Raw genomic sequence first — 12,103 nt, forward strand, 5'->3', positions numbered from 1 at the left:
ATTTTTAAATCATTTTAAGAAAATGTTTCTTTTTTAAAAAGTTAAGTTCCTAATAAATTATTGTCTCATTTTGCTGTAGTTTTCCAATAACTATTTCTTACTTCTGTAAAATTATCAGACACGTTTAGCATTATCTTGCCTGCCAGTTTCTTTTGATTTTCACTTTCCCAAATTCAGGCCACAAATTCAAAATAATAAAACTCTTATACCTAAAGCTCTTCATGTTTCCTGGAATAGTCATCAGGTAATTTAAAGATTTATTCTGTTTTTAAAGTAAGGTTAATAAAAATAAGGTTTGTTGGTTTTCTACAAATGTTCATTAACTTATAAGTTTGTAAATCTTTTCTACACCAAATTTAAGCCAATTATTTACTAGTCTCAAGAAAATAAAGAAAAAAAAGCTGGCAAATTAAGACAGAAACCCAATGTTTATAGGTTTATTCTGTAAAATTAAGATGTAATAGTGATGAATAGGTTTCAATGATTGCATACTACACAGGTTAAAAGAAATATTCATATTCAAGCACAAAAACTGGCAAAATAGTCTACAAATTCATTTCCACTTTCAGTGTTCAATATAATTGTCCATTAGAGAAAAATCAGTGACAATTTTGCTGTTCTTTGTTCTATACATCAAAGGACCCTGGAGATTTGTCCAATTTTTTATTTATAATGTATTCTTAAGTTCAAGATACTCATTGACTACATTCTTCTAAAATAGTTGGTGTTATTCCTCAATTGTGAATTGATTCCACTCTTCTCTATTCTAATCATGTTGACTAACAATTCATTAGCCTCAAACGCTCAGTTTTATTGCTCTAGCACAGAGAAGTTGCCTGTATCTTAAGGCAGATTTAGTAGAGCATTTTGACTCAGAATTGCTGAGGATTTTTTGCCAGGATATTTCTGGTAGAAGTGTAACTGTGACAGTATCTGAAAAACCAATGACTCAAGTTCCATTTCCACATTTATAGATAGTTTCATGCAGTTGTCTCTTTTTAATAGATATGGACATGTTCTTACTATTTCCTATTTTCTGGATGGCTACAAGATTTAATCTGTCAAAAGGAAGCTAGGCTTTATTTGTAGCTAAAAAAACTTAGCTATTGAATAAAAAAAGTGATTGGGGGCAGTGCGACGGCGACTCAGTGGTAAGATTCTTGCCTGCCCTGCCATGCTGGAGACCCAGGTTTGATTCCTGGAGCCTGCCCATACGAAAAAAAAAAAAAAAAAAAAAAAGAAAAGGTGATTGAGGATCTCTTGGATCTCTGTTGATCACCCAGAAACTTCATCTTCTTGGGGAAAGAGAGTTAATGGATGGCATATTAAATTGAAATTTGCAGAAATAGCCAAGGAATGTTAGCTGCAATGACCAAAAGTTTTGCTCATAGTTCTCCTGGCATTCTATCTGCTCCAAAAGGAATTCATGGACTATCACAACATGAGTTGGTTATCCAATGCCCCATGTGTCTGGGATATCACCTTGGAATATCCTTGGCTCTGTTCTTTTCCAAGTTTATGTGAACAAATACTCTAAAGATTTAATGCAGTATAGCCAACCTTGTAACTAATAGTTGGCTTTCCTTTAAATAAACCATTGGAACCTGTGCATAAAATTCTAGTTTACTAGAAACAATACTGATATAAGATTGTTCTTAAATGTCATTGGAAAAGGCTATATCCATATTGTTAAAAATAAATAAAGTAGTTAACTCGCAATGCATAGATCACTGGTTCTACATTTCCAAACTCATACAACAATGTGCTTCTACAATCTGAATAGCTTCACCATTTGGAGATATACCACTGATGTCTTCCTATAATTCTTCAGAAGTGAACATCATAAACAAGACAAATTTTTAAAGAAACTTAGATCAAGCAGCCAAATTCCTGAATTGGATAGTATTAACCCAAGATCCCCAGAAAATAGCTAACAAATGCCATTAGCCATCAAATGTCACATTTCTCTTCTTTGGCTTCTCTCTCTCTCTCTCTCTCTGTCATTCTTTCTCTCATCTTTATTATTCTATCTTTTTTTTAAGTAATAATTACTAAGGTGTAGTTATTAGAAGTAAGATTTACTGTTTTTTCATACACAGTTCTAATTGTTTTGACAAATTCATACAATTGTGTAACTACCAACAAAATCCAAATATATAGAGTAATCCCAACAATCTTCAAAATTTTCTCATGCTTCTTTATGGTCAAAATCTTTCCTCACCCACAAACTTTGGCAATCAGAGATCTTATCCTAGTTTCTATAATTTTGCCTTCTCCATAATGTCATATAAATGGAATCATGCAATATGTTGTCTTTTGAGTCTGAGCTCTTTTTGCTTGACAATGTAGTTGAGATTCTCCTATATTGTTTTGTGTATCTGGTGTGCTACTTTATTGTTGAGTGGTAATTAGTGTATGAATATAACATATTTATTTACTAATTGAAAGATATTTGGGATGTTTCTAATTTAATGAAATAATGAATAAAACTGCTATGAATATTTGCATAATACCTAAAAATGGAATTACTTGATTGTATGGTAAATATATATTCAACATTACAACAAAGAGTCAAAACAATTTTCCAAAATTGCTTGGTTGTTTTGCATACCCACAACGATCTTTGAGGGTTCCAAACATTGATGCTTGCATTTGCCAGCATTTGATATTTTCAGGGTTTGTATTGTTTTTTGTTTGTTTGCTTGTTTTGCACTTTGCCATTCTAATAGGTAGGTAATATAATCATGCTGTAACTTTAATTTTCACTGATTTGAGCTTCCTGGATCTGGATCTGTGATGTGATGTCTTTCATTATTTGTGGAAAATTCTTAACCATTGTCTTTTTTAAAACACATTTTATTGTGAAATAGAACATATATTCAAAATGCAATAAATTTCAAAGTACATTGTAGCAAGTAGTTATAGAACAGATTTCAGAGTCTGGTTTGGGTTACTGTTCTACAATTTTAGATTTTTCCTTTGAGCTGCTCCAAGACACAGGAGCCTAAAAGAAATATCAATATAACGATTCAGCAGTCATACTCATTTGGTAAATTTTATCTTCTCTATTATAACTACTCCTTTTCCTTTGATTCTTCTCCCAATCTTTAGGAGTATTTGGGCTCTGCCCATTCGAACATTTTCAAGTTGGAAAGGGGTATGGATATAAAGAATAGGGGGATGGAACTAGATGATGTCCTTAGAGAAGCTGGCCATGCTGGGTTTCAGGACTTATCTGGCTTCAAAACCCATCTGGAGGTTCTAGTTTTCTGGAAAGTAATCTTAGTATGTAAGACTTTTGTAGAATCCCAGATAGAGCCCTGCATATTCTTTAGGGTTAACAGGAATAGTTTTGGCTAAGGTTTGGCAAACCATGGTAATTAGCAAAATCTAGCTGAAGCTCATGTAAGAGTAGCCTCCAGAATAGTCTTTCAACTCTATTTGAACTCTCTTAGCCTTTGATACCTTATTTTGTTACATTTCTTTTCCATTTTTAGATCAGGAAGCTGTTGTTGAACCCAAGGTGTGAGGGCCAGGCTCATCCTTGGGAACCATCTTCCACATTGCCAGGGAGACATTCACCCTGGAATGTCACTCCAAGTAGTGGACAGGTTAATGATTTTACTTGCAGTGTTGGTCTTAGAGAGAGGCTATATCTGAGCAACAAAAGAGGTTTTCTGGAAGAAACTCTTAGGCATAACTATAGGTAGGCTTAGGTGCTCCGTTACAGAAATAAGCTTTACAAGAGCAAACCTCAAGTTTAAGGGCTTGGCTTATTGATTTGGTAGTCCCTAATATTTGACACCATATCAGGGGTTTCTCCAAACATTGCCTTTTGAAATACTTTTTCACAACAGTTTATATTTCTTCTCATTCTGAGATGTCAAAATCCTCTGGAATTATCTTGTCCTTTGGATAAGAACAAGTCTTCAGAGGTATTTTTCTGTCTTTCACCTCTATCTTCACAATTCAGCCTATTCAGCTTAAGCTTATTTGCCTTTTTTCTCAAAGTGTCTCTGTCCAAATTCTTGCCTCTTTAGTTAGAATCTGCTCTTTTCTTATTTCTTGGTACTTGCTAACCTGTTTTATGAGGAAGGGGTTAGGAGTTCTTTTTGTCACTATCGCTACTAGGCTTTCTTCATTGGATCTTACAAGTAGGGCTTTCTCAGTGATCCTGTCCCTTTCCCAGTATTAGGAGAGCTTTAATAATATTGGAATAATATCCCAGGCCCCAGATTATTTCCTGCCCCTCACCTACAAGCAGATTTTTTTTTCCTTAAGCTGCCATTGGTTTTCATCTAGGTCTTGGAAAACAGGGTTTGGTGCCCTTTCTCCAGTAGCTTAGTTTTTGTTCCTTTGGGGAGAGGGTTCTCAGTGGGGGTTTATACCATTTCCCCTTTGGAATCTGCTCCTTTGCTCCAAGACTGTTTGTGGAGGGAATCTGTTTGATCTTCCACCCTGCTCCCAAAAGTTTCTGTGAGCACCTGCTGGAGGTTCATGGATAAAAACCTGTGCATCTGTGTGAATGTACCTTGTATCAGCTCTCAGGTATGAATTTTCACTCAGCTGCTTGTAATTTATTAATTATTTACTAAGTGTTCATTATGTCTCATAAGATACCAAGTATCTCTGCATTTTGTGCTCTACTGCTGATGAACCTGAGTTTGTATCCCATGTTTCACTGGAGTCTGGCTTTTCTTAGATTTAGTCTAGTTGTTTATCCTTTAACTTCAGATCTTTGATGAGTTCAGTAGTGGCATGATTTTATAGATATCCAGTCCAGTTATTCTTCTTCTTAGTAACAGGAAAATTGTTTAATAATAATTATTAAAGACAATTGTTTTCATTTTGCATTTATGTTTGTTTAAAATTCGGTATTTTTAATTACCAGGGATGATAGCCTCATGATTTTTCCCTTTAATTCTATTTCTCTGGCTTCGAAGAGCGAATCCTTGGTACTTTGCCACTTTCTGGATCATCTGCATCATGGAATCCAGATTGCATATGGGAGTACTGACAACGTGTTTTCCTCTTTAGGAATAGGGAAGGTAGTTGAATGATAAAGAGAAGCTTTTCAGGGCCTATTCATGATTGTACTTCTTTTATTACTTGCTATCACTCTCCTATGCTATATCTTGTCTAGAGTTTTAAATGCCTCTATTCAGCGACTAACTGATAGATCATTGAAGTGATCATAGAAAACCTTAAGTCACAGGAAATAATTACACTCATGCTTGAAAATCAACCACCACCTAAAATCCCAAAATTTACTAGTTTATAATATGTGGAAACATTAAATAGTGATAGTAATAGTTTATTAAGGCTGTATAACAAATTACTCCAAACTATGCAGCTTAGAACAACAGGAATGTTTACTTTCATAGGTCTGAAGGTCAGAAGTCTCAAATAATGATGTCTACAGGGCCATCCTTCTTGTAGACTTTACAGGGAATCCATCTTTGTCTATTCCAGATTCTGGTGGCCATTGGCATTGTGGCCACGTTACTCCAATCTTTTCCTCCATCTTCACATTGCCTTCTCTTATTTGTGTCCCTTTCCATGTGTCTATCTTTTCAGGATGCTTGTCACTTGATTTAGGGCCCATTTGGAAAATCCCAGGTGCTCTCTTCAACTGAAGATCTCTAAATTAATCACATCTGCAAGACCCTTTTACCAAATAATTCCTAATACTTTCTCAGGTACTGGGAATTGGTGCATCAATGCATATTTTTGATGGCCACCATTCAACCTACTACAGCCTTGAAGAACTAAAGTCTGAACTAAGTACATTGTCCCTGATGTCAATGCTGACTAAAGTGACCTCGAAGGACTAAAACTCTTCTACTGTAACTTTTGTAAAATATTATCCCCCAACTACCCCTTCATTCTCCTTTTAAATCCAAATAGTCCCAAACTTCAGCCATTATCATGACACTAGTATTGCTGTTTCTAGTTCCTGCCTTGAGTAACTTCCACCTATATTTTCCTACTTCTTTGGAGGACTTTGAATAGTGAGCAAATCTCAGAATAAGCTGAACTTTAACCTTCCCTAATCAATCTCAGAGAATTTTTAAAATCCTTATATCCTGAATGCTCATCTTTGATCTGCTCTCTCATTGAAATGTGTAAATTAATTTTTGAGCTAACAGTTCTGGGCTGGTTTTACTTTTCCAAAATTTGAGTCTCACTTTTTTATGTTGATTTGGTATATAAATTCATTTATTCAAGCATCATAAATATGTATTGACCACATGCATTTTTGGATAATAAATGAATAATATGTATGCTAGATAATGTGTTGGTTGCTGGGAGGTTGAAGACAACATCAAAGAGTGCTCAAGGAACTTACAATATTCTGTGCTGTTGGCTTTTTTGATCTTCCATAGCATGTTTGTTAATTCAGGTTGGGAGCAATATGTATAGTGATGAAGCTTTAAAAAATCCCAACTCAGAGTACTTCTTTCAAACACCAGCTTTATACTGGATAAGTTGATAACCTAGGATAAGTTACAAGTTATAAATTACCTTTCTAAACCCAGATTCTTATGTATAAAATTGCAATAACAATGGTGCTTAGTTAATAATACTGTTACATTATTAAATAAAGAACTGCATAAACCCTTAATACAAAGATGGAAACACAGTAGTGCTAAATAATATTTTTAGAAATAAAATACTATAATGTAATACTACCATTTCTTAAAATTCTGCAAAAACTGAGTTCTAGGTCATTTTTGCCCACTTGTGGTATTTTCAAATTAAGGAAGTTTTAACAAAACCATGGTGATTAGCATAATATGAAACATTCATTAGGTTCATAATGAATTTTCTTTGAACTTCAGTGGATAGAGATTTTTTAAATGTGGCCCTTTGGCAATATGACTGAGGAAGGGTATAAAAAGAAGAGAAAGATACAGAAAGATGTCATGGTAAAATTCTTGAGAAACTAGGAAGAAGTGGGTATAAATATTTCTGAAAGAATGATAGATACAATGGATTACAAAAAGAAATATTTTTACAAGTTTGTTAGAGCCCATTCTAGAGGTAAAGCCTCTCACCAAAATACATTTTGTTTTACTTAAAGTACAAGGTACAGAATAGGCTGTGTGGTATATTTGGATCTTTGTGTATGACCATTGCAGTCATGGCTGTATCTCCAAACCCCTTTAAAAAGTTATTTTTTCCTTTTAGTGAAGGCTTCAGTGTAATGGTTATATATGAGAAAGAATTATTACATACATCTTGGTCTCCCATTAATTTCTTTTAGAAGATAGTTTGAGTCCATAAATGCAAAAAACATAAGATTTATTTTTAAGGGGATGTTTTCAAATAGTACAAATTATATTCTATATTTGAATTAATAATTGCATCGCAATCTTCAGGGCATATTATTATCCTATAATATTTCCCCTCTACTATGAAATAACTATCTGTATTAGTTAGGGTTCTCTAGAGAAACAGAATCAACAGGGAACACTTGCAAATATAAAATTTATGAAAGTGTCTCACGTGACCATAGGAACGCAGAGTCCAAAATCCACAGGGCAGGCTGCGAAGCCAATGACTCCAATGGATGGCCTGGATGAACTCCACAGGAAAGGCTCACCAGCCAAAGCAGGAATGCAACCTATCTCCTCTGAGTCCTCCTTAAAAGGCTTCCCATGATTGCATTTAGCTTCACTAATTGCAGAAGACACTCCCCTTTGACTGATTACAAATGGAATCAGCTGTGGATGTAGCTGACGTGATCATGACCTAATCCTATGAAATGTCCTCATTGCAACAGACAGGCCAGCGCTTGCCCAATCAGATGAACAGGTACCACAACTTGGCCAAGTTGACACCTGTCCCTAACCATGACACTATCTTATTTTTCTAGTTATATACTTCTTTTGAATTTCATCAACTTTCATATGTAAACCTCTGGCTCTCCCAGATCTGCATATGTGTATGGTCCCAGTCATAACCCCCAGCTCTGGGAAAGTGCTGACCTGTGCAGCTAGGCCACATCCACCCCCAGTGCACACAAATACAACATTGACCTGCTGCCCTAGCTTTGCGCATGCTCACAAAGGGTCACAACCCTAGACCAGCCATGATCCCATCCCGCAGACCCATGCCTCTGCACAACAACATCCTCCCCCAACACTGGAAACCAACACTCACAGGCAGCATTGTAGGATCCCCAGCCTTCACCTATAGTGTGCTCCAATGCATCACTGCACTGTTGCACCCTGCCTTGAGCCCTGCATCCTGTTCCACATCTGTCCTACAAACACAAGGCTTTAGACTACTGAAGGAAATCAACTTTCAAAATAAACAAATCAAGATATTTACATGCCACACAGATAACAGAAGATCACTAAACATATCACGATGTAGATATAGCCCAGCCTAACAACCAAATTAAAACACCAGAGGAGAAACAAACATTGGAACAACTAATCAAAGATACTCATATAACTGTACTAAACAAAATAAATGACATAAAGATCAAGAAGACACTAGAAAAACATAATGAGGAATTTGAAAGAATAAATAAAAAAAAATAGCAAATGTCTCAGAGAGTAAAGATGCTGTAGACCAAATAAAAACATACTAGAGACACACACAACAGCAGATTTGAAGAGGCAAAAGAAAGAATAAGTGAACTAGAAGACAAGACAACCGATTTTGAACACTCAAAACAGCAAATGGCAAAAGAAATGAAAAATTTGAATTGGATCTTAGGGGAATGATGGACAAAACAAAGCACAGAAATATAAGAATAATTGGTGTCCAGAAGGAGAAGAGAAGAGTAAAAGGCCAGGAAGATTAGTTGAGGATATAATGGGGGAAAACTTCCCAACCCTTATAAAGGACAAAAATATGCAAGTCAAAGAAGCTCAATGAACTCCAAATAGAATAATTCCACTTAGACCTTCCCCAAGACATACTAATTAGTCTGTCAAATGTTGAAGAGAAGCAGAAAATCCTGTAAGTGACAAGAGAAAAACAATCCACTACATACAAGGGAAGCCACATAAGACTGAGTTCAGACTACTCAACTGGTACTATGGAGGCAAGAAGACAGTGAAATGATATATTTAAGATCCTGAAAGTAAAACACTTCCAGCCAAGAATTCTGTATCCAGCCAAATTGTCCTTCAAAACTGAGGGAGAGATTAAAATTTTCACAGACAAACAAATCCTGAAGAATTGTACACTAGGATAGATAAAAGAAAAAGCAGTTAAATTTCAATTCTTCATAAGTGAGGCACATTATAGGTATATTATCAACGTATAGGTATGTGCAGCTGGCACACATAAATGATACTATCATCCTGAATTCATCCTGAAATTAATATATTTATGAAGTTAACTCGGTTTTCTATGCAGGAAGAAACAAGTTTAACTTGCTATTCTTAAGCTGTTCTTATTGACAATATTTTTTTTTTCATTTTTTCCTTCATTTCATTTTAGAAAAATTGTTCCTTTTCTCTAAAGGGATGTATTTTTAATGACTAAGCTTCAAATCACTCAGAGTTAACTGAGGTGAAATGGAGTAAAGGAGCTTTGAATAATTAAATAAGCTTCTCCATTTTCTTTCTCACTCATTTATTGCATATAGATTTTCATTTTCGAAAGTATGATCTTGAATTTGGAAGCTATGTTTGTCATGTTGAGCATTATGTTTTCAGTCCTATCTTCTGCTTGGCTTATAGTACTTGTTTAATCAATATGAAGTTAATTTTTACTTAACACGCACTTTCCAGAGAGTAAAAAATTTAAGTCTCTAGATTGCTACCCATTCAGACCCTGATTTTTTGCCAGATTATGATCATTATTTAACCCCTTATTTTCATATCAATTCTGCCTTATACCTTTTGCAGTGACTTGCCTAGCTAAGATCAGGCATCATTTGAAGATCCTAAGTCAAACTCCCAGGACTCATATCCCCCAATCTATGGTTCTTGTGCCTTCTCCTGATAATAATGTGTAATGTGCTTTATCCACATACAATTTCTTCAGTATGAATAAGTAGTTAAAATTTGGGGGTTCATTATTTTTATCTATTAACAATTCTCAAAACCAATTTATAATACTATATTCTAGAAGCACTTAACACCAAGATCCTAGAAAATGTGGTACCAATTTTATCTTTGTTTAAGATGTGATAGACAATCAATTAATTAATTTTTCTTGTGCCTTCAAATATCCCCGTGTTACTCCTTTTCTCCATGGTGAAGTTATCTTTCATTAAGTAACAAATGTGTTTTTCATATTGATTTTAAGCCTTGATATTTCTGTGGAAATATTAGCCATAATGCAATGTATCATATTGGAAGACATTTTCAATGACATATCTGAAAACCGCATTTTAGTGTAAAATACCTAGAGCTCATTTCTTTTATCGGAGTAACCAAATGATTTCCTGGAAGTTGTAAATCCCTATCACATTGCTTACACTTTTATTTGGGAGTTCAACAGCCTTGCTTAGGCAGGGAAAGAAATCATAGCACATATATTAAAAGAGCACTGGGAGTAAAATATTTTATTATTTTAAGCTTTATTTCCTTATTGTAAAGTCACTTCAGTTCATGCAGAGATAACAACTCTGTTCTGAAAACTGTTTTAAAAGTAACTCATTCTGATTGAGTAATTTTCCTGCTTTTTTTCTTTGGTGCTAATGTTATAAGGTAGATAATGTATTCCTTAAAGCTTCAAGAAACATATAAACCATTTTAAAGAAAAATTCACGCCTAAAACTGGATTCCTATGAACTGGAGTTTTATGCAAAGGAAATAAACTAAAACCAAACCAAGACAAAAAGAAATCAACAACGAAACCCATAAAAATTCCACAGATATTACACCTGAAAATTGAGAAGGAATGGTAAATAGGCTTTAAACATCTATTAGCAGACACTGCCGTGTACCTTTCCATGTAACAGAGGAGCCCAGGGTTGCTGGCAGCCAGTCTTTGGGAAGAAAGCATTGCCTTGATGATGATTTGATTTGGACATTTTCCTGGCCTTAAAACCATGAGCAAATTCCCACTGTTTAACCAGGAAAAAAAGAAACTACTAGAAAAGTAAAATGTTTATGCTAGATATATGTAGGGATTTTTAACTAAAGAAAGGACTTCCTCTTTGGTTGAGTAGGGTACAATGGAAGTTCATGGGGAAAATGCATTTTATGTGAAAATTAAATATTAAATGATGCTGATAAATGCATTATAAAATATATGTATAATGTTAAGTTCAATCAAAAATTTTCCTTTACACTGAGACTATCTCCAGATGGCAGTAGTACAAAAGTTTTCCATATGGGTGTTTTGTAACTTTTAAGTCTGCTTTTTATCCTAAACACTAGAAATGCAAATGGTGGTGTAATTGATTTTTAACAGGGACCCCCCAGCTACTCGTTAACCCTAAACTATACCTGAATATTCCATACCTTCTATATCATCAATAGGCTAAAATCTCCCCTTTTCAATATATTTGTGCCGTCTGTATGAATATTGCATGACAATTTCCTTTTTTTTTTTTTTACATGGGCAGGCACCGGGAATTGAACCCAGGTCCTTGGGCATGGCAGGCATGCACTCTTACCTGCTGAGCCACCGTGGCCCGCCCTTGCATGACAATTTTATAGCATGAAGATTATAATACTAGGCCCAAGCCAAAGACAGGTGTATGAGGACTTTCATAGCAAGGCTATATGTTAGCTTTCTGGTAATCACCGCATGCAGTTTCAATCAATTAATTCATTCAGAGAAAAGTTATAGAGTAATCTTCAAAACAGTAGTTAAATGAGCCATTCTTCTCTTTACACCTGTCTTTGGATTACATGAAGAACCACATTCATGACATAGGATGATTTCTTAGAGAAACTACCCTCTTTCTCCCATAACTAATGAATTACATTACAACCAGCCAACTTGCCCCAGATACAAACTCGGAAATAATCTTTTATCTTTCACTCTGCCCCAAACTCAAATATCTCAAATCTCAATCAAAAGCTTGTCCTTAAATCCAACCCTTTTACTCCACCCTTACTGTCATTATATGTGCCCAGACCCTAATAATTTTGGGGGTGAATTATTGACTACTCAAACTTGT

General features: G+C 35.0%; 1 long non-coding RNA gene across 3 annotated transcripts in view; it reads right to left on the minus strand.

Moving 5' to 3' along the window:
* The window catches only part of LOC143686450 (uncharacterized), a 116,555-nt gene that overhangs the window by 76,092 nt on the left and 28,360 nt on the right, over positions 1 to 12,103 (minus strand). Inside the window, exon 4 of one of the 3 annotated variants that reach the window (XR_013177161.1) lies at positions 6,350 to 6,497. The exons of 1 other annotated variant lie outside the window; for it this stretch is intronic. This is a non-coding gene — a long non-coding RNA (uncharacterized LOC143686450). Of the gene's footprint in view, positions 1 to 6,252; positions 6,498 to 12,103 lie in introns of those variants that run through there. One more of the 3 variants, XR_013177159.1, reaches the window with a different exon arrangement.

The sequence above is a fragment of the Tamandua tetradactyla genome, chromosome 6 (assembly GCF_023851605.1).
Source record: "Tamandua tetradactyla isolate mTamTet1 chromosome 6, mTamTet1.pri, whole genome shotgun sequence".
Classification (NCBI taxonomy): Eukaryota; Metazoa; Chordata; class Mammalia; order Pilosa; family Myrmecophagidae; genus Tamandua; species Tamandua tetradactyla.